Consider the following 23332-nt stretch of genomic DNA (forward strand, 5'->3'; position numbering starts at 1 on the left):
ATGTATTATACTGATTGTTGTATCTTTCCTTTTTTTTTTTTTTTTCATCTATTAGTTTATTTTTCTTAGCTCCCACTTATGAGTGAGAACATGTGATATTTCTCTTTCTGTGCCTGGCTTATTTCACTTAACATAATTTTTTCTGCTTTCCTACATGTTCTTGCAAGTGGCAAAATTTCATTCTTTTTTATGGCTGAGTAGTATTCCATGGTGTGTATATGTACCACATTTTCCTTACCCAGTCATCCATTGATGGACATTTAGGTTGGTTCCAACTCTTGGCTATTGTGAACAGAGCTGTGATGAACATGGGAGTGCAGGTGTCACTTCGACATGATGATTTCCATTCCTTTTGATACATACCAGCAGTGGAATTGCTGGATCATATGCAAGTTCTGTCGGTAGTTGTCTGACAGACCTTGTGTCCTACGTAAGATCTCCAGTCCTCTAGAAGCAGATTCGTCTATTTCCTACACACTTACTGAGAAAGGCAGAAACTAATTGGCCCCATGATTCGTGCTCTGCCCAGATGGTTTTGCCTTGACTAATCCCGAGGAAAGCCAGTTAAATCATCTGAATCTTAATGGTGGCCATTCTCTCTTCCTTCTTCAGCAGGTGATTTGGAGTCTTTAAGGAAGACCCTGCAAACCTGGGCAAGCACATGTGGGTACAGGGAGCCTAGAGAAGGCCCTGGTTTTGGTGGTGGTGGTAGCAATGGCAGTGGAAAGAATGAAGGGTTGGATGTGGACTTGCTTACTAGGGTCAGTAGGGGAACCTCCGCTTGTCCCAGAAGATCCTCTGCCCTTTCTCTAGCCTGATGCCCTGCCTGGGCCCTTTGTCTGTTTGCTTGCTACCTGCCTCCTTTTTAAATGCAGCACAGCACACTGCAGAACCATGGAGCAGCATGAGCTTTTCATGGTGATCATAAAGGCATGTTCATCGTCCCCTCCCTTCATTATTTATTTGGTCATGATAAAGGCAGCCTTGTCAATGCAGACTACGAATCTCCCCTTGCCTCTGTGTACAACTATCACTGTAGTTGGAGCTCAGACTGCAGATTAAATCTCTACCTTCAGGCTGATAAATGGCCTCTGCAGCAGAGGCAGAAATGCCAGGCCACCCTAGAGCAGCCAGTGGCAGCTAATCCAGCCAGGGCATTCCAATGCAGGGAGTCCAGGCCCTATAGAAATCCATTTTGTGTCTGTGTCAATGTGCCCAAGCTCACTTGTGGCTCATCAATTCCACAGGTCAGCTCAGGAGGAAAGATGCCAGGGAAACCTGCTGGTGCCCTGGGCCAGCCAGCAGCTCCAAGAGAGCAATCCTCCCCCACTCCTCTCTTGCTAGTCCCACAAAAGAATGGAGTCCCTGACTTGAAGAGACAAAGTGCTGGGCTTGCAGCCTGGGCAAGGCGGCAGGTTAGAGATCCAAAGTGTGGGGTAAGGGGCTTTGCTGCCTCTAACCCAGACCCCAGACCAGTGGAAGGGGGCAATGGGAAGCCCTGTGGGGAGAGGGACTGACAAGCAGGCTTCACATTGTGCATTTCTACCATGTCCCTGGTCCACCTCTGCCACAGTAGAGGAATTTGCCAGTTAAATTCTGAGGAGTGCTGAGGCTCATGCTGTGGCTTCACAGCTCCATCCCGAGGGGCCTGTCGTGACTCTCCTGCTTAGTGAGTGACGCCAGGCTGACTCCAAAATTCTTGCTGCTCTGAAAGAGAAGAGACAAATACAGGATTCTGAAGCTCCTGGGACCTCGTTTTTTTCCCAAACTAATTGGCAAGTTTATCTCCGAGGCTTTTGCATCATTGCAGTCTGGCCATTCTCACCCTTAGTCAATCACGCGTCCTTGAGGGAGTGTTCTCTGATGTCTCTGCTGCCTGTGGTGCCACAGAATGTGACTGTAGTTCTGGCAACAGGAAAGAGGGGGATGCTGCAAACAGCATGGTGCAAATGATGCCAAGGTCATGGCTCAGCTTCAGGCACAGTGTTGAACATGGCTCCCATGTGGTTCCATGTCCCTTCTCAGGCTAGCCCAGCTCTCCTGAAGACACATGACCTCCATCTCCAACACAGGGAGCTGCTAGCAGAAGGACAGTACTCTGTGCAAAGGCTTCTCTACTACTTTTCCAGGTCTTACCAATGCATGGCTCCTAGGTCATCTTGTGGCCACAGGATGCCCTTCAGCTAGAAAATTCCTTGCTGACAGTGTCTAGATCTACTTTGGTTCTAAAGAAAGGGTTGTGAATGAATGACCAACTAAAAAAAAAAATGAATGATGAGGAGTGTAAGAAAAAGGCTTTTTGGACCCTGAGGTCCATGGCTGCAGGACCCTGACACCTGCTCTTCCAGTCACTTAGGATTGCTTCCTCGGACTCACAGCCAGAATGTTCTCATGGAGCAGCCCAGCCCATCATTGGAATTAGGGATCATAGAAGACACTTTTTATTTATGTTGACAAAACCCAGCCTTCTGGTAGCCTACTGCTTCCTCTGACTTGCATCCTAATGGTTCATCTTAGTGTTTCCTTCTAGGGCCCATAGCAGGCAAGCTGTTGTACCTCCTCTCCATGACAGACTTCAGAGACCTCAAGAGGACAGCCATGATCCAAAGGAATATACTCTTCTCCATGCTGAGCAGTCCTTTCACATCTTTCTCCTCTTCACCCATCCTGGTAGTTTTCTTCTGCGCACACCAGGTTGCGTCCAACACTACTCAAGTGCAGGGCCTGGACCTGAGGTCAAGACTCTGAGCAAGGTTTGCTCACAGGAGAGGCATTACTTCCTCTGTTCTGGATAGTGCAGCCAACTACTGTGGCAGCTAGTTTTGTAGCCACATTCCAGTCTGAGCCCCTCTGAGCTTTGCAGCCAACGCAACTAGGTATTTTTCTTCTGAGTTTCTCCAGAGCCTGAGCTGTATAGTCAGGGACATATATATATATGTTTTCACTGGAAGGAAGAAGTCATTTATCAGAAGCTGAGCAAGGCAGCCCCCAGCCCCACACATCCGCTCTTCTCACTGCACCTCTGGGCCTTTCTCACAGACCTCTGGCTCCTGAGCTTCGGGGTCTCTGCCTGTCTCTCTAGCTCTCCATGACTCTGTATCTCTGTCTTCACTCATTCTCATAATCTTGGCTGTCTTTCTCTGGATTGTTCTCAGATTGTGTTTCAATCTCTCTCTCTCTCTCTCTCTCTGTGTGTGTGTGTGTGTGTGTGTGTGTGTGTGTGTGTGTGTGTGTCTCTTTTCACTCTGGCCTTAGGTCCATTTTTCAGCCTGAAATCTGGAGCTTACAGCAACCCTAACCCTTCCCAGAGCACCAACAGTATTTCCTCAAACTTATAGCTATGGCCCTTGCCCCCAATTGTCTAACTTTGAAAAATGATTGTTATTGGAACATCTAATGTTGAGAATTTAGCACAGGCTTTTCTCAGAGCCAAAATATTAAAAAAGAAAGAAAGAAAGAAAGAAAGAAAGAAAAAGGAAAAGAAAAAGAAAAGTTCTGGGCTTCAGAAAATGAACAGCAGAAAAGGAAAACATTTGGGCTCCCTAGGCTTGTCCTGATGTATGAAAATGCAACGTGAGCATTTAATGGGGGCTTATAACAACAGATGCCTGAGGCCACATGAAGACGGCACAGTCTTGACTCGTGGCCTACCTTCCTCATAGCACAACCAGTCCCTGGCTTCCCACTGCCTTCCAAAGATGAAGCTCTGCAGCCTGGAGCACAGGCCTGGGGCCCTAGACCCCCATGCATCACTCCATCTTCATTTCTCACCACTGATGTTCATCGGCATTCTCTTTCTGCTGTCCCGGGAATCTCACCATCACCTGAAACCGCCCTTTATATCCATGGCTTTCTGCCTTTGCTCATGTTGTTTTTGCCTAGAATTCCTTTTCCTCCTTCTGTACCACCCTCCTGCCAACTTCCTATATTTTTTACAGCCTGCTTATATCCTAAGCCCAATTCGAAAGTTATCTCAATGCTTCAGCCACCTAACAACTATCTATCGAGCGTCTACCATGCGCCAGAAGCACACTCTTCTAGCTACCACAGTTTTGAACAAGGCAGACAAAGTCCCTGCCCTCATGGAGCTTTTCACTTTAGTGAAAGAAACAGATATTAATCAGAGCAGGTGTAATGGCATCTGGGCTAAGAGCTGTGATACAATGAAAGCATGCAGTGGAGAACCTAACCTAGTCTAGAGATCAGGAAAGTCATCCTTACAGAGGTAGTATGTGAACTAAGACATAAGTAGCACAGACTAACTGGCTTCCCACCCAAGAGATCATTGTGTGCAAAGGCCTGTGGTAAGAGGGAGCAGCAAGGGATTAAGTGTAGCCAGAACACAGTGGAGGATGGGGACATGACAGGGGATGAGGCCAGAAATGTGCAGGTCTTGAAGACCAGGGGAAAGAGTTTGCATTTTATTCATCGTGAAATAGAAAGCCACTAGAAGTTTCTGAGCAGGAGTTACAAGCTTTGTAAACATCCTTCTTGCTGCTGTGTAGGCAATAGACTTTGAAGACAGGGACATGAATAGGTGCAGGGAGACCATTTAGGAGGCTATAGTAGTCATCTAAGTGAGAGATGGTTGTGGCTGGGGCCAGTGATGGTGGCAGTGAGAATAGTGAGAAAAGATATTAAGAATTAGAATTAAAAAAATGTTAAGTATATTGGGAAATGAAAGGGGTGTGGACTTTTGTTAAGTGCAGAATATAGGGGAGGAGAAACAGCCTGGGAAAAGTCTTGAGTTTTATTTTAGAGCAATTTGAAGGCAACATTATAATATTAGCCAAGAGGTCTTCAGTGCAGGAAAAGACACTGCATTTCAGGGCCCTTCCCTGCATTTACATGGGTGACATCACTCCTCCTCAAACCCTGTAAAGTAGATGATGGAGATGATGATGATGATGATTTTCACTTTTAAATGAGGTAACTGAGTCCCACAGAGATTAAATAACTTGCCTGAGGCCTCACAGCTAGTCAGTGAAGGAGCAAGGAATTAAACCCAGGGCCCTTGAGTCCAGACTCCTAATCACCAACCTCAGCTGCCTTTCATATTCAGTTTGAGGTTTACAGTGCTCAGCAGGTGATAGGAGCTATGGAGTCTGGTGCTCAGAGGGGAGGCAGGCAGAGCTGGAGGTTTAGCAGTCATAGGTGCAGAGGTTCTTGCTGAAGCATGTACCAACTTGTTATAACATGTCTGAATAGGATCTATTTTCAGGCACTAAGAAGAATAAAACATCAGTTTGAAAAGAGCCCCTATCACAGCAACATGAATTCTGTTAAAATTGAAGCAAGAACAAACACCAAATTTATGGTGAAGCTTGGGTAGAAGAATGGTGAAATCACTGATGCTTTATGAAAAGTTTATGGGGACAGTGCCCAAAGAAATTAGCAGTTTACAAATGGGTAACTTGTTTTAAGTAGGGACGAGATGATGTTGAAGATGAAGCCTGCAGCAGCAGACCATCCACATCAATTTGCAAGAAAAAATTAATCTTGTTTGTGTCCTAATTGAAGAGGACCAGCAATGAACAGCAGAAACAGTAGCCAACACCACAGGAATCAATTGGTTCAGCTTACAAAATTCTGATTCAAAAATTACAGTTGAGCAAACTTTCAGCTCAGTGGATGCCAAAGCTGCTGTGCCCAGATCAGCTGTAGACAAGAACAGAAGTTTCAATGAAAATTTTAAACTAGTGGGATCAAGATCCTGAAGCATTTCTTTGAAGAATTGTAACAGGAGATGAAACCTGGCTTTACCAGGAGGATCCTGAAGACAAAGCACAGTCAAAGCCATGGCTACCAAGAGGTGGAAGTGGTCCAGTCAAAGCAAAGGCAGACTGGTCAAGAATAAAGGTCATGGCAACAGCTTTTTTCTGGATGCTCAAGGCATTTTTGCTTGTTGTGTTTCTGAAGGGCCAAAGAATGATCACATCTGCTAATTATGAAAGTGTTGGGAGAAAGTTAGCTAAAGCTGTAGCAGAACAATGCCTGGGAAAGCGTCACCAAACAGTCTTTCTCCATCATGACGATGCTCCTGCTCATTCCTCTCATCAAACGAGGACAATTTTGTGAGAGTTTCGATGGAGAATCATTAGACACCCACCTTACAGTCCTGATTGACTTCTTCTGACTTCCTTTTGTTTCCTAATCTTAAAAAATTTAAAGGGCACCCATTTTTCTTTAGTTAGTAATGCAAAAAGACTACACCGACCCTCAGTTCTTTAGGGATGGAGTAAATGGCTGTTATCATCACTTACAAGAGTGTCTTGATGGAGCTTATGCTGAGAAATAAAATTTATGTTTTTTAATTTTATCTTTTAATTCCATTTTTCACTAGCTTTTTGAAGTCCCTTAGTATACTGGTTCTGTTTGTCTGGTAGAACTCTTTAGAGATAAATAGATGATAGATAGGAAAGGCCATCAGGAAAAGCAGGCTGGAAACTCTCAGGCAAAAGCTGATGCTGCAGTCCACAGGTGAAATTTCTTCTTTCTCAGAGAAACCTCAGTTTTGCTCTTTAAGTCCTTCCCACTGATTGACTGAGGCCAACCCAAACAATCTAGAGTAATCTCCTTTATGTAAAGTCAATTGATTGTAGACATTAGCCACAGCTACTAAATGCCTTAACGACAACACATAGATTAGTGTTTGATTGAATATTTGGGGGCTACAGCCTGGCCAAGTTGACACATAAAACTGAACATTGATCATAGGCACTCAGAATAGGGACATTAAAGAGCTTTCATTCAACAAATATTGAGTGAGCACCAGGCACTGAGAATACAGAGGTAAACAAGCCAGGTGATAATCCCTGTACTCATGGAGCTGACCACCCAGCTTGGTCAATGCTTTGGTGATTGTGTCCCATTAGCAATTTTTACCTTGTCTCTCCCCACTGGACTGTGAGCTCCATGCATCTCCAGAGTTGGGGCAACTCATCATGGCACTGGCACTGAGCAGGCAGCAGAATGGAAATCCCTCCTTTTTTTCTCTTGGGTCCTGAGCATAAAGGGCTGTTCCTTCAAAGGAGTGAGTGCTTTAGTCATCACAAAGTTCTTTCAGGTCCCTGTTTCATTTCAGGATCCACAAGAAGTTCCTGAGGCTGAAAGAGAAGTGGGGAATCCTAGAGATGCACAGCGATTTAGTAAGAGAGATGGGACTTGAATCCGTGTTTCCTAAGTCCCTGTCCTTAGCTTTCATCACCACACTATGATAACACACATTGTTCAAGGAAAGTAGACAACTCATGCTCCAAAGCACAAATACATGCCACTGCCCACTCCTCACCCAGACAAACAAGGTGGAGAGAACTCAAGGCCACAAATCAAAAAGGAAAGGAAAAGTTTTTGAGTGAATAGGGCTGAGAAAAGTGGCTAGATTCCCACTTCACGCCATATATAAACATTGATTTCTGAAGAATTTAAAGCCTAAATATAAAAGATAAAAACATAAAGCTATTGAAAGAAAATGTAAGAGAATACCTTTTCAGCCTTGAAGAAAACAAAGATCAGACCTAAAACAAAAACCTTCAAGCCATAGGGGTTAATAGATTTTACCAAATAAAATTAAGGATTTCTTTTCATAAAATGATAACATCGAAAAAACAAAAAGATAAATGACAGAGATGAATAATTTCGTGATGTGATGTTTAAAACCAACAAGAAGGGATCTGTCAGCAAGAAGACAGGAGTCCAAATTGAAAAACAGAGAAATAATTGGAATAGGCAATTAATACAAGAGAAAGTCTAATAGCCAAAAATGTATGAAAAGATCCCCAAACTCAGTAGTAATCAGGGAAATGCAAATTAAAACAATGATAAGATTCACTTAGCCCCTATCAAATTGGCAGATATTAGAAAGTCAGATCATACTATGTGTCAGCAAGGAAGAGGTCACACTGGAGCCTTTGTGCCCTTCTGGCAGGGGGGTAAGCTGCTCTACTGTTTTGGGGCACAATCCAGTGGGGCGCAGTGAATTAAGTATACATGTACTGTCTGATTATCTGATCCAGTGAGTCTACATCTGGGGGTTTACTTCAATGCAGGTCCCCTCAGGACATGTCTGGAGGTGGCCACTGTGGCACTGCATGTAACTGGGGGCAGGCCATCTTTCCATCCCCAGGAGAATGGATAGGCTAAATAGAAAACCAAGCAGCAGTTTGAAGTAACTAGATGTATGTGTAACATGGACTCATCTCAAAATTATAGTGCTGAATTTCTTTTTTAAGTAAGAAACAGAATAAGATTTATAGCACAATAACATTTATGCAAATTAAAAACACATACAGAAAACAACACTATATTTCATAAGAATGCATACTTATTTGGGGACTCATCTCAAATGCATTAGAGTGGGTGCCCATGGAGGGGGAAAAGGTGTGGGGACCTGGGATAACAAAATGAGAGATGGGCCTTGCACATCCTGTAGGTGATGCTAGCAGCCAGTCCTGAAGTGAGGGGTGGATTTAGTTCACCTCTCTGCACCTGAGGTCCACAAGTAAGTTTCAATAACATGATTTTTAAAAGAAAAGAAGGGTGAGGGGAATGGAGAGAGACTGCTTAATCCGTACAGGGTTTCCTTTTGGGGTGATAGAAATGTTCTGGAATTAGACAGTGGTGATGATTACACAACATTATGAATGTATTAAGTCCATTAAATCATACATTTTAAAATGGTTAAAATGATGAATTTTATGTTATGTGGTTTTTACCTCAATACAAACCGAAAAAATAATAATAATAATAATAATTCAAAGGAAAAGAGGAGAAAAAGCAGGAAAGCGGAGCTAGCCAGTCAGGTGTCCTCACTGCAAGCCTGTCCCCAGTCCTGGGCTCTTGAGGCCAGGTTCCTTACTGCAGCACAAGGACCTCTTGGGTCTGGCCCTGGGCAAAACTGGCAGAGACAGCTGTGCCCAGGGCTGAGGGCAGGAGGCCTGACTTCTGGCTCCTGCTCTGCTCATGCCACCCAGCACAGCTAGTCCTGGCCCTGTTTACCCCACAGACCCATTGTGACCATCCAGTGGGCTGATGTATGGGAAAGAGCTCAGGGCCCGACAAAGCACTGTGCAGTGAAAAGGATTATTGGGGATATTTATGACCAAGCTGAATTGCTCACAAGGCAATTTTCTCTCCCTCGTTCCTTTCTGACATGGCAGCCAATTTCCATTTCAGTGACTTGGGACTTTGAGTAGGCAATACTGCAATCCTTCCCCTCTTTCTCAGGGCTTGCCAAAAATTTGGTCATCCCTCCTTATGTCAAATTAAAACAACTGAGGGCTGTGCAGCACAGAGGAGTGGGCAGGGGTGGGAGTTCAGAGCCCATCGCTCAGACACAGGATGACCACTCAAAGGTTGCTTCATCCCAGAGCCCCAGGCCTGCAGCACACATGTGCAGGTTTATGTCCATGCACCTAACATGCTGCAAGCCCAGGGGCCTTAATCCTCACCTCACACAGAGATGTCTTCGGAGGCGCCAGCTATAGCAAGGATGGGACACTTCCAGGCTTCAAGACAAGCTGGTGGTAGGCACCAGGAAATCTCCTTTCTTTGGAGGAGCTGCTGGTACCTCCTTCTTTGCTTGGAGGCTCCTGCAGTTACCTAGTTGGTGCCACTGGGTCTCAGGACACTTAGGAAGACAGCTGTCCCCAAGGTCTTGATGTTCAAGTCCATTACCTTTGTTCAGTGTTCAAGGTCAAGGCTGGAGCTAGGACTGTTTATGTTCCAACACATGTAGCTTTTCTTCCTTTACAAGCCAGGTCATTACACACGGTCTATGACAACCTTCCTGTTTAATGGAGCCCTGGATACAAACTCCCGCGTTAGCAAGGAGCCTGCTCACCTCTCCCCTCCTCTCTTCTATGTTGCTGGACAGCAGACAAATAGCATTAAAACAGAGACCTGATAGCGTGTCTCCTCTACTTTCAAACATTGTAAATGGACAACCTAACATAAAGCAAATGCCTCCACTTGAGTTTCAAAAGTCTCCGTGGCTAGGCCTCTGCCCACCTTTCCAGTTTTTTATCCATCGCCTTCTTCTCCCACGCCCAGCTCTTCAGCCCTGCAAAGCACTTCCCCGCTCCTCGAATGCACCAGACTTCTTCCCTGCCTCACACTTGGCACATACTTTTTCCCTTACTAGACATGTACTGCCCTGATTCTCTGCCTGGAAAAGTGCTCATCCTTCAATACTGTCCCTAATTCTCCCAGCAAAGTCAGTCACCGCTTCCCCCGGACTTTATAAATCTGGCTCTCATAGTACTCAGCATATGGCACAGAACCCCAGCTGTCTCCAGCTCTGTCTTTTCACTAGACTGGAATTCCTGGAAGGCGGGAACCATGTTGAATTGCTCTCAGTGTCCCTAGCACTCAGCACAATATAACTGAGCTCGCATTGGTGCAGTGCAGGCTGCTTGTCACTATTGTTTGCCATTAGAGTTTTACTCATTCATCCAGCAAATATTTATTGAACACCTGCTGGGCACCAAGCACAAGCCTTGGGGGTACAACAGGGAACAAGGCAGCTGTGGTCTTACACTAGGCATTGGAGAGAGAGAGAGACTTTGAACAAGGACAGAGAGGAGGACAATATGAGTGAGTAGTGCTAGCCAGGGGATTAAAACAGGGTGATGTGACAGAGTGTGGCTTCATGGCCCCTTTAGACTGGGTGGCCGAGCATTGTGACATTTAAGCTGAGGACCGAATGTCAAGAAAGAAGCAGTGATGCAGAGATCGGGGGCAGAGCATTCAGGCAGTGGGAACAGCAAGTGATGGAGAAGACGCTCAGAGGCTCTGCTGTCACCGAAACCATGATCGCCCTGCCATCGCAGTGGAGGCGCCCTGCTCCCCAGCTTGCAGCAGGGGTGGGAGAAAAACAGCTGGCCTAAGCCGACCCCTTCGTTGAACACCTTTGGGGTGTGTCCCTATCTGATTTGCCTTTCCACTGAGCAAGCTCCTGCTGCTGGGCCAGAGCCCAGAGTCCCCAACCCCTGAACCAACTCAATGAGGAAGTGCCTTGATAGAGCAGGAAGAGGAGGTCAGGAGCCAAACAGACCCATGTTGGTCTGTGGCCAATTACTTAAACTCCCTGTGCCTCAGTTATTGTATGTGCAAAATGGGGAAAACTCTGGTCAAGTCAATGAGCGGCTTAAATGAAACCACACGTGTATAGCGCCTGGAGCCAAACCAGCCCTCGGAGACCATTTAGTCAAGTCCTCTGTTAATATGGGGATACTGAGGCTCAGGCTCGCCCAACATCATCCCCATCCATGACTTGAACATGAATCTCCTGGAGTTTGTGCATTTCTGACACTAAATTTGTTTTTCAGAAACCGGACAAATACACTTTCCATTTGAGATCCTTATGCGCCACAGGGTTGGGGAGTGGGTGGGAGTGAGGGTTTGGGTATGTGGGAGCTCTGGTGTGAACGCTGCTGGGAAAGCCACACGAGCACATGTGACAGCACATCTCCAACACACACGTACCCAGGTGCAGAGTCCCGGCCCTGTTAGCCCAGCTTTGACTTCTGACCCCAGGTCTTTGACCACCTGAATGTAGGATTCTAATTTGTCCTCAGTGTCCACATCTGTACAAAGGGAGACTCGAGACCATGTTTGTGCATCCATCCAATCCCCACTCCCTTAGGGACTCTGTGAGTCCCCAGAAAGCCACGGCCACCGTCCTCTGGCAGACCTTGGTGCAATGCCAGAAATGTACCCAGGGGGTGATCTGTGTGTGGTGTCTTCAGGGAATGTGACTGTGGAGGATTGATGGCTTTCTTGCTCTGACGCAGAACTCATGATAGGGTTGTGCTGGTGTCCCCACTACCTACAGGCATTGGCTCCCCAGCCGGCTGCCTCCTTTATGATGAGCAGCCCCAGCAGCTTCCCACAGAGGCTTCCCCTGCGTCCCCATGTCAGGGCAGGTGTCACCAACTCCACTGGGTGTGTTAGCTTGGAGCTGGGATTCTACTCTTTTCCCTGCATCTCACTGACTCAATCTCTTGCTTCCTGAGGCAGGAGAGTTAGGGGACGGGGGCTAGGCTTGAGAGAAGGGATCCCACTCCCTTGGGCTCAGTGCAAAGTCCATCAAGGCCAAATCTTCCCCCTGCCGGCCTTTCCCAAGTCCACACACTGCTGGGAGGCCTGGAGGGAGAAAGGAGGTCTAGAGATCTCAGCAATGGGAAGGGGAGAGACTGAGAGGGAAGGGGTGGAGAAGGGGCTGGAGGGGCAGCTTGCAAGAGCTTGATGGTGAGGGAATAGCTGCGAGAGGGAAGAGGGACGGTGGGAGAGAGATCAAGATGCAGAAGCCAAGACTGGGCCTGGCTAGGAAAGATGGGTGGGGGAAGAAGGGGACTGGAGGGAGGGGAAGAGGAAAAGATGGCAAAGACATAGTGAAAGACCGAAGGACAGCAGCCGAGGGAAATGGTTTTGTTTTGAGGAGAGGACGGAGGAGGCAGGAAATAGAGGAAAAGAGAAAAGAACGACTGGGCAGGGAGAGAAAAGCCTTGGGGGGAAGAAAAGGAGGGGGAGGGGCAAAAGGTCAGCAAACAGGGGAGAGAGGACGGAACAGTGGTGGCAAAGGGAAGAGCAGCAGGAGACAGGGCCAGGCGGAGGCGAGCAAGTGAGAGAGCTGCCCTGAGAGGAAGAGGCGAGCGGGACGGCGCAGGAGAAGTGGGAGCGAGAGAGCAGAAAAGCAGCAAAGACGCAGAGGAGAGGGCAGGGCAAAGAGAGGAGGAGCCGAGGGATGGGTGTGAGACATGACCATTCAGGCCTGGGAAGATCCATTTCCAGGGGAACACGACGAAGGCCTGCTGGCCTGTCTCCCAGGAAACACTGCGACATTTCCCCGACAGGAGGAAGCCAGTACACCTGCACCACCTGCCGAGGTCCTTGCCCCTCTGCGAGTGATCCTTGTGCTGTCCCTTTCGAGAGCGAGCCCTGCCACCCAGCAAAACCGGCATGTCGGGGTTAGGTGCTGGTCTGGTTTGCGAGGCGGCTACGCTCTTCCAGCTGTTGTGACCCTGTGGCCATGAGTCACCAGACTAGGGGCCCAGATACCACCCTCCCTCCTTCCTTCCTTCCTCTCTCCCTTCCTTCCTTCTCTCCCATCTTTCCTCTCTTCCTCTCTTCTTCCCTCCTTCCTTCCTTCATTCTTTCTCCACTCAGAGGTGATTACACTGGTACCTCTCCTCTAAGCCCCTCAATCCCCCGATGAGGCAGGAAGACATCTGGACCCTGCCCCAAGTCCAAGTTGAAACTTCACAGCAGAAGCCGGACAGGACCCAGGAGTGTCTGTGACCATAACCTCACTGCTGGCCACTCCACAGACCCTCTCCATTGGGTTGTGCAGAAAAGCCACTTCCAGCCCCAAGCTGTGGCTTTGCAGGGCTGCTAGTCCAAAGTACTAGGTCTTCCCAGATCTAGTTATGGTCTCTGCCTAGGAAAAATATACTCTTAAAATAACAAGCAAATATTAACCTGTGGATAAGATTTCCATGCCATTCAAAAATGATTCAATACAAGGCAATATTTGAAGTTAGACAAAAATTAAGTTACAGCCAACTCCAACTCAAAATCTTCAAATGTCACCAGCCAGTGCTTACTCCATCTGGCTGTGATGTTATCTCTGCAATTAGGCAAACAATCCACCAGAAACCTGGGTTTGGGGCCCACAGTGGCTCAGCTGGGGACTGCTGTCACCTTGGGGTTCAGGAGCAGCTTGGACGTTGCATGCCCCACAGAAGCTAGTGTTTTGAACCGCCCAGTCCGAGGTACCTCTCTGCAGACGGTAACTGAAAGTGTCCCACAGGAGGTACCGTTAGCTCTCAGTACACTGGGACACAGCCACTGCCTCCCCTACCTTGTCTTTGGGCCAAAGAAAACTACTTTCTGTTGCACATGGTCAGAACAGAAAAGGAAGAGCAAGATTGTGCCTGCAAAATGAGCTGCCTTCCTGGGACTCTCTTTGCAGGCAGATTTCCTCTTTCCTAGACTCTTTGCCCCCCACCTACCCCCTGGCCCACATCTGTACTGAACTGTTTATTTCCTTAAACCATTGCTGTGTTATGGACATACTTGATGCCTGGTTGTTTCTTAAAGGGCTGTGCTTTTATTTCATAGGTTCAGGTATAGTATGAAGCAGACAAATACAAGCACATTACAAATTTTTTACATACACTGTTTTGCTCATTCTTTCAACAAGTATTTATTGGCATCTACCCTGGGCCAGGCACTGAAAAGGGGCAAGGAGATTAAGCAACAAGAGGTGATTTGATTGAGCAGAGCTGGGGAGGCGTCTGGAGACCCCCAAATTAGGGTGGCTTTGAAAAGTCAATTTCAATTTAAAACCTGGAGAACTTGCAAAAGAGGGACCAAAGGAAGAAGACACAGGCCAAGGCTTCTGGGCCTGGCATGAAGAGGCAGTGCTCCCGGGCCACTGGTGGTGCACCCCAAGTTGTTCTACTGTTTTTTGAGGGTGGGGCTCCAATGCAGCCTCTCTTTCTAAGCACATTGCACAGCCAAGTGCTTGGAGATGAAATCGATCTGCAGAGGTGACTCACAGGCAGACAGCCAGCGCAGTCACGGAGCCCTGTCTGCATTCCCAAATTGCCTGCTCGGGTTGTCGCCTTGTTAATGTTATTTACCAAGCCCAGTGCCCTGAATGCCTGTCCCTAGCCCCTGCTGGAGCCCTCCAGCCACTGTCCCTGTACTCCTGTCACATCTTGTCACTGCCTCCCTGAATTCAACAGGTCTGAGCAGCCTGTCTACAGACCTGTCTGCTCACTCTTTCCTCTCCAGGAGCCAGGAAGGTGGCCTAGCGGCCCCAGCTCCGTCCCCTCTCAGAATTGGTCCCAAAGTGAATGTCCTACAGCACACTACCCTCCTCCCTTTCCCCAGGCGTGAAAGGGAACAGGTTGCCAACAACAGCTCTGCAGCGTGGCACTGTGCTGCTGGCAGATGTGGTCAGGGTCCCTGGCAGTGAGAGGAGGGGTTGAGGGGCGAGGCTCCGAGGGTGATGTGGAGAGGGGGAGGTCTAGGGCAGGCGCCTGGAGAGTTTTCTCCTGCCGTGCCCTGTGCCCACGGCTTCCCTTCTCAAATCCCTTCTAGCCTGGAATCTTTGGGCGAACCCTCCCCAAAGGACTCCCGCGACGTGGAGCATGGGGAAGAGCTTGCAAAACCCCGCCGCGACTTCTACTCGTGGCACGAGAGCGCCCCCAGCCTGCTCTGCGGCAGGAAGCGGAACAGCAGCCCGGCTAGCGGTCTGGGGCCTGAGGCAGCCTGGCCAACCAGGTGTGCCCCAGAGCCCTGGCCCAGGCTGCTCCCTCGTCCTCAACCCCGGCCGCCTGTCCACCCCACCTCGGTCGGCCTCCCATAACCTGACTCACAAAGGCAGCGACCCATCTAGCACCGGACAGACCAACTGTATCTTGGTGAGGCTGGGGCAGTTCCCACCTCTCCTGAGCCAGAATGCCCCAGAATGCCAGAACAGAAGGGTCTCTAAAGACCTTACCCATTGTACACACAGGAAAACAGAGGCTGCAAATTCAAAGCAGCCCCCTTATCCATAGGCAGCCCTAGGAACTTCTGATTATCATCATCTCACCACTGTTTCCATCCAACTCGAGTTCCGAAGCCCCTATAACTACCCACATTGCCCTCTTAGACCAACAAAGAGAGTCTGGCCGTACCCCAGGGACTCAGACCCTCAAGACCAAGAGAGTCACCTGCAGCTCCCAGGGGTGTCCACTCCTCCAGCTGGCCTCTGATTCCACCGCTCCAGGAAGAAATTGGAAGGACTTGGATGTGGCACAAGACCAGGTTATGAAACCCAGTTGGCATTTAAATGACCTAACAACAAATTGCTCAATTTAATTTGCTTACTCAATCCAATAAGGGAGAAACAAGAAAACTCATCTAATTAAAAACATTGATCCATAGAAACTGGCAACTCCAAAGGCTTGGCTGGAAGTTAGTGCTTTGAACAACTTGAGTAATGCAGAGGTATGAGTTGAGATGAGACAAAACTGTTCCCTTCTGCTCCCAGGAAGGCTGCAAAGGGCCCCGAGAAACTCCTTCCTTAAAATAAGTGAGAAATTGAGCCCCAAACAGAAATCAATTTGTTCAGTTCAACCAGTGAGGCTGAGTTAATGCCAGGATCTGTGGAGCCCAGGAGAAAAGTAGGTTCACGCTACTCTCCACCCACTCTCAGCCATGGACTGGGGCCATTGGCTTCCTGGACCTAGTACCCCATCCTGTTCCCCAGCCAGACCTCTGCATCCTTCAAGACACTGGGCAAATAGCAGGTTCTCAGGGATAAGTCTGTCCAGGATGGTAAAACAACAGCTTGCCCAGACTCCAAGAGCACTGCCAAGTTTGAGTCATGAAAGTGCTGGAAAAGAGCAGGGCCTCACCAAGCCTCGGGGAGCCCAGGAAAGATGATTTCATTGGATATTATAAGGACCTCCAGCCCAACTGCCTACTGCACTATATCCCAGATTTCTAGAAGTAGAAATTTCCAAGTTCCTAGTAAATGGGGGTGGAGCAGGATCCAGATTAGATTACTGGGCTCCCAGACCCTTCATAGGCATGGACTTGGTTCCAAACACAGCAGTGAGCCCCTTTTGGACCTGTGCTTAGCAAATCTTTAGCTAGTCATCTTCACCACCCTCCCCAGCAGGGCTATCTGTAGCTGGGTTGGTGTCGGTCCCTAAATCAAGGCTAGATAGTCCTTCCAGGGAAATGTCTGCCTCAGAGGGAAGCAAAATCACTTAGAATTTGGCAGCTCAGTCCCTGCCAGGGGGAAGGTGACCTGCAACTGAACCCACAGCCAGTATAGCAAGCCATTCTTCCCGCTCGGACCAGATGGCACCCCATGCATGCCTACCCCAGCTTTTTGTTCAGCTTGGGGAGCTGTGTCTCCAGCAGGGACCTCCAGGTGCCTAGTCCACGCACACACACACGCGTGTGCGCATGCACACCCCCCGTTGAGTAGCTCTGACTACAAGAGGGCATGATGACTCTCACACAGGAGCAAGGGGAAGGAAAGCCACCAATACAGATGAGTGCTGGGGACAGGGACTATGCGCCTGCTCGTAGAGAATCAAAGAAGGCTTCTGAGAGGATGTGATGCTAGAGGTGATTGTGAAGAACGAGAGGGATGTTGCAAGCAGAGATTTGGGGAAAGAAGTAGGTGTAAGCTGAGTTCCTTGTGGGACAGCTTCGGGTATATTGTAGAATGCTGAGAAGGCGCACCCCACAATGCTGTGAGCAGGCAGAGCGATGAGGCTGAGGACCTGGGGTCTAATCCACTAGAGAGAGGGGAGGAAGCCAGCCCCTTAAGGAGTTCCCAGCATTTGGCATTTAAAGTACACTGCTCTAGGCACTGGTGATACAGCAGGGAAAGGGTAAAAATGTCCACCTCAGGGTGTTGACAGTCTGATGGGGGAAACAGACAATGAACAAAGAAACAAATAAGCAAAATGATGACAAGGGTGATAAGTGCTGTAATGAAATTCAAACAGAGGCTTGAGATACAGCATGACAGAGCGAATGGGGCTCTGTTCAATGTGGATTTCTGCAAGGGCTCTTTTGTGATTCTGAAGACAAGGTGCCAGACTCGGCAAAATCCAGAGGACCAGGAAACAAGGCAGAGGGACAAGAAGTGCAAGAGCACCAAGACAGGAAGAAGCTTGGTGTGTGCAAGGAATCAAAAGGAGATGGAACGGCTGATGTGGAGAGAAGCAGTGGAGATAAAAAATGTGCCTCGTCAGGGACACTGCCAGTGGCTGTATGTACGGGTGTGGGTTTGGACTGTATCATAAGAACTTCAGAAAACCACTGAAGGTTCTAAGCAGGTGAGTGATGGGATATGACTTTCACCTTTTAGAAACTCTGGTGGCTAGGTGGAAAATGGATTGCAGTGGGGCAAGGGTGGAAGCAAGGACACCAGTCCATAGGTGACTGCAGCTACCGAGCAGAGAGCAGGTGGTGGCCTGGACCATGGCAGGGCAGTGGAGGTGGGAGAGGTGCATGGATTCTGAGTGTACTTAGAAAGTTAAGTAGAGGGTATTTCCTGGCTGATTGGCTGTGGTGCACAAAGGAAAGAGAGGAATCCAGGATGACTTCAGGGAGGTTGGCCTGAGCCACTAGGAGGATAAATGTGCCATGACCAACATGAAGATGAGTAGGTTTGGGAGAAAAGCAATGAAGAGTGAATTATGATGATGTTAATTTTGAAATACCATGGGGCGTTAAGTAGGCATTAGGGTATACACCATCATCTGTGCACTGCCTTTATGTGCCACTGGAACAAGTATTTACATTCTGATTTTCTTTAAATCAGCCTTAAATAGGCTGACTTCTTTAGCTCCATGCTAAGCAATACTATCCATAACATCAAAGGTTTTGTGGACTACCAATATTATTTTTCCTAAATAATGCACATTAAAATAAAGTAATGACAACCATAGTACCCAGGTCCCCTTGTAATTCAACTCTGAAATTCCCTCTTTCCCCAACCTCCAGCAGAGTCTGGGCACCTAGCATGCACAAACTTGGACTGGGACATCAACCTTGACCCCCTCTGAGAGCATTTGAATGACCATGGTGGGGCACTGAGGAAGAGAGACCTGGTCCAACCACTCTTCGAGGCCCTGGGGGCAGTCACCTAACTGCCTCAGCAGGCCCTTCTCAGTCCTCTGCTTGGTGGGGGATTCAGAGAGTAGAACTCACCACCCTTTCCTGAGGTCCATGCGCCCCCTGGTGGTCAGGTTCCCTGTCTCTGTGCACTGGGGGCTTCCTTATTTCCATTCTAAATGGAAGAGGGGGACCTTCTGCCTTGGCCTTCCCTGAGGGAGGGTACAAGTTGTCAGAGTAGCTTTAAGCTGCAGACCGAGGAACAGACAAATGCTACTGAGTCTGGGACTCAGGCTGGGCCGGGATGGGGACAGCAGTCTGCAAGCCAGGCAGGGGCCACCAAGAGTCAGAGAGAAAGGGGGGGGGGGGTGGTGGTGAGTACTAGCAGGGGCTTTTGTTTTCTATAGCAGGTCATCAATGCAGAGAAAAGCAAATTGATGGCCATATACAAATAGGGCAATTTACCTTCGGTGGGTATTTTCAAAGGAAAATTTTTTAAAAGCATTTCAATTTAAACATTTTTAAATTAAGAGCAGGGAACATCAGGCTGTGCTGAATAAATACAACACATAATGGAAAATGTACTTCAGTTCTTATATTACATTCAGTTACTGGAGAGAGGCGGGGGTGGCGGCCAGCGACAGGCAGGAGAGAGTCACGCTCTTGCAGAGAGCACAACGGGGCGGGGAGCTGGTCAGAGACAGACATCATCTGCCTAGGCTGACATCTAGGTGCTCACACAGGCATCCACACTATGTCCAGACAGGTACACACCACACACACACACACACACACACACACACACACACACGCACACACGCACACAAACACACACTCTCTTACAAGTTGCACAGATATTCCTTGTCACTCCTTCATCCTTTTCTTAATGAACAAATTGTGTTTAGATGAGAAGAGACCAGTTGCTAAATGGACACTTTTACATCAGTGTGCAAGGAAGTCTTGCATAGAAAGCTGGGGTGGGGCTCAGAGAAGGGGCTTGTGAACTGAGTCTCAGAGGAACAAAAGGCAGAAGTGGGTGAGCCAGGCAGAAAGAACAGCATGAGAAAAGTCCTGAAAGCTTAAGACAACGTAGACATTTGAGATGGCAAAAAATATGGGAGATTGGGCCCAAGGATGTCAGGGAAAGGGAAGCTTGGGAGAGGGCGGGAGCTGAGCCCTGAAACCTATGGGCTCACACATGGGCTCCCTGTGTGACGCAGAGGAGCCACCTGCTTTGCCCTAGTGAAAACCAAATCCAAGATGTAAAGTCCACCCCATAATGTGGGCTGGATATCAGGCACCTGTTGGGGCTGGACTGAGGGTAAACAAGGATCCAGGGAGAAACACTGTAGATTTCTTGCTGAAATGAAGGCAAAAATTTGTAATGTAGTCATCCCCCTGCCCCTGGCCCCAGTACCATCCTAGGACTGCAAAAATAGTATCTCTTCCAAGTTCCAGCACATGTTGAAAACTGAACTCCTAAGCATTTGGCAAAATTCAACATTCATTCATGATAAAGACTCTCAGCAAATCAGGCACAAAGGAATGTTATCTCGACAAAATAAAAGCCATATATGACAAACCCACCACCAATATCATGCTAAAAGGAGAAAAGATGAAAGCTTTTCCATTAAGAACATGAACAAGACAAGGTTGCCCACTGTCACCACTCTTATTTAACACAGTATTGGAAATATTAGCAAGAGCAATCAGGCAAGAGAAAGAAATAAAAGGTAAACAGATTGGAAAACACTAAGTCAAACTGTCCCTGTTTGCAGAGGACATGATCCTATATATAGAAAAACTTAAAGACTCTACAAAAAAATTCTTAGAGCTGATGAATAATTTCAGTAAAGTTGCAGATACAAAATCAACACACAAAAATCAGTAGTGTTTTTATATTCCAATAACATACTAGCTGAAAAAGAAATCAAGAAAGCAAGCCCATTTAAAATAGTCACCAAAAAAGTAAAATACCTAGGAATCAGTTTAACCAAGGAGAAGAAAGATCACTACAATTAGAACCACAAATCACTGCTGAAAGAAATTAAAGAGGATACAAAAGGTGGAACTACATTCCATGCTCTTAGATAGGAAGGATTAACATTGTGAAAACGTCCATACTACCCAAAGCAATCTACAGATTCAATGGAATCCCCATGAAAATACCAATGACATTCTTCACAGAAATAGAAAAAAGAATCCTAACATTCATAGGGAACAACAAAAGATCCCAAATAGCCAAAGCTATCCTGACCTAAAAATAAAAATAAAAATAAAACCAGAGGCATAACACTACCTGACTTCAAATTATACAACAAAGAAAGCTATAGTAACCAAAACAGCTTGGTAGTGGCGTAAAAACAGACACTCAGACCAATGGAACAGAATAGAGAACCCTGAAACCAACCCACATACTTACAGATAACTGATCTTTAACAAAGGCACCAAGAACATACACTGAGGAAAATACCTCCTCTTCAATAAATGGTGCAGGGAAAACTGGATATACTATGTAGAAGAATGAAACTAGACCCATACGTCTTGCCATATACCAAAATCAACTCAAAATGGATTAAATACTTAAATTAAGACCTTAAACTATAAAACTCTTAAAAGAAAACATACGGGAAACCCTTCAGGAAGCAGGACTAGGCAAAGTCTTTATGAACAAGACCTGAAAAGCACAGACAGCAAAAGAAAAAATAAACAAAGGGGATTATATCAAACTAAAAAGCTTCTGCACAGCCAAAGAAACAACAGAATGAAAATAAAACCTGCAGAATGGGAGAAAATATTTGCCAACTATGCATCCAACAAGGGATTAACATCCAAAATATATAAGGGACTCAAACAATTTAACAGTATAAAAACAAGTAACGTGATTAAAAAAATGGTCAAAGGAGCTGAATAGGCATTTCTCAAAAGAAGATATATGAATGGTCAACAGACACATGAAAAAATGTTCAACATCCCTAAGCATCAGGGAAATGCAATTCAAAACCACACTGAGATGCCATCTCACCTCAGTTAGACTGGCTATTACCAAAATAACAGAGAATAACAAATGCTGGTGAGGATGCAGAGAAAGGGGAACTCTCCTACACTACTGGTGGGACTGCAAATTGGTGCAGCCACTATGGAAAATGGTATGGAGGTTCCTCAAACAATTACAGATAGAACTGCTATATGATCCAGGAATGCTGTTACTGAATATATACCAAAGGGAATGGAAATCATTATGTTGAAGGGACACCTGCACTCCCATGTTCATAGCAGCTTTATTTACAATAGCCAAGAGTTGGAACCAACCTACATGTCCATCAATGGAAGAGTGAATGAGGAAAATGTGGTATATATACACAATGGAATTGTACTCTGCCATAGAAAAGAATGAAATTCTGCCATTCACAGCAACATGGATAAGTTTGGAGAAAATTATATAAGGTGAAATAAGTCCGTCACAGAAAGAGAAACACTGCATGTCCTCACTCATAAGTGGGAGCTAATAAATAAATAAATAAATAAATAAATAACAAAAGAAAGAAAGATACAACAATCACAGTAATTTGTGGAATTTTCAAGAGAGAACAGAACTGAGCCACGAGAGGTTGGGAGTGCAGGGTGAGTGAGAAATAGGTAAAGGGCCACAAAAAATGATTACATTATGAAATGTTGGATATACTAATTATCTTGCTTTGAGCATCACACATGACACACAAGTATTGATATTCAATGCTGTATCCCACAGATATGTACAATCAATTATGTTTCAAAAAAAAATTAATTCCCATGAGTATGTACGATTAAAACGCATCAAAATAAATAAATAAAACTAAAAAAAAAATTGTTAAGGTGATCAATTTTATGTGTATTTTGCCACAAAAAAATAAGCAAACAAACAATTAAATAAATAAATGGTGTGCATGAACATGAAGGCGTCTGAGTCCGCACCTGAGTAGAACTTCTTGTCCACTAATTAGCATGGGTCCTTCAGGCTCCTGATCACCCTTCAATACCGAGCTCTAACACCTGCTCCTCCGGGAGATCCTTGCCAACTCCCTAGGCACGGTCAATGTTCCTGTCAACACACAGCTGCTGACAGGTGGAGGCATAGAAGTTTTGGTCCATTGTGTTCATTCATTCATTCATTCATTCATTCATTCATTGACTCACTCATGAGTTCACCTACACCCCTAGTGAATAAACTTTCTCTAAATGCCTCCTCTGTGCCGGACATGTCACTAAGGCTGCAGACAAAACAGTGAGGAAGATTGTCTTCACCCTGCCCTCAAAGTGCCCACAGTCTTGTGGGGAAACCGGATCCATCATAGGTGACCACACAGCATGATAACAGCCAGGACTGAGAGCATGTGGGAGTCTAGAAAGGGGGTGATTGCTGCTTAATGGGAGAGCAGGTGCATTCAAGGGGGCCTGCTTCAAGGTTGTAGTGGCTGGACTAAGTCCTGAAAAAACAGTAGGGCTTAGGCAGTCAGGGGAATATGACAGAATGTATTCCAGATGGAAAGAGTCCTGAATAGGGGAAGAAGAGAAGTATGGAGAAAAGAGAGGGATTGATGGAGGGAGAGGGAGAACGTAATAGCAGAGTTCAACAATAACCACAAAGAATGCAAAGAAATTTATAAGTGCCTCTAATGTAGATATTAACTTGAAGAGTCTTTCACCCATCACCAGC

Source organism: Cynocephalus volans, chromosome X (genome assembly GCF_027409185.1).
Source record: "Cynocephalus volans isolate mCynVol1 chromosome X, mCynVol1.pri, whole genome shotgun sequence".
In the NCBI taxonomy this organism is placed as follows: domain Eukaryota; kingdom Metazoa; phylum Chordata; class Mammalia; order Dermoptera; family Cynocephalidae; genus Cynocephalus; species Cynocephalus volans.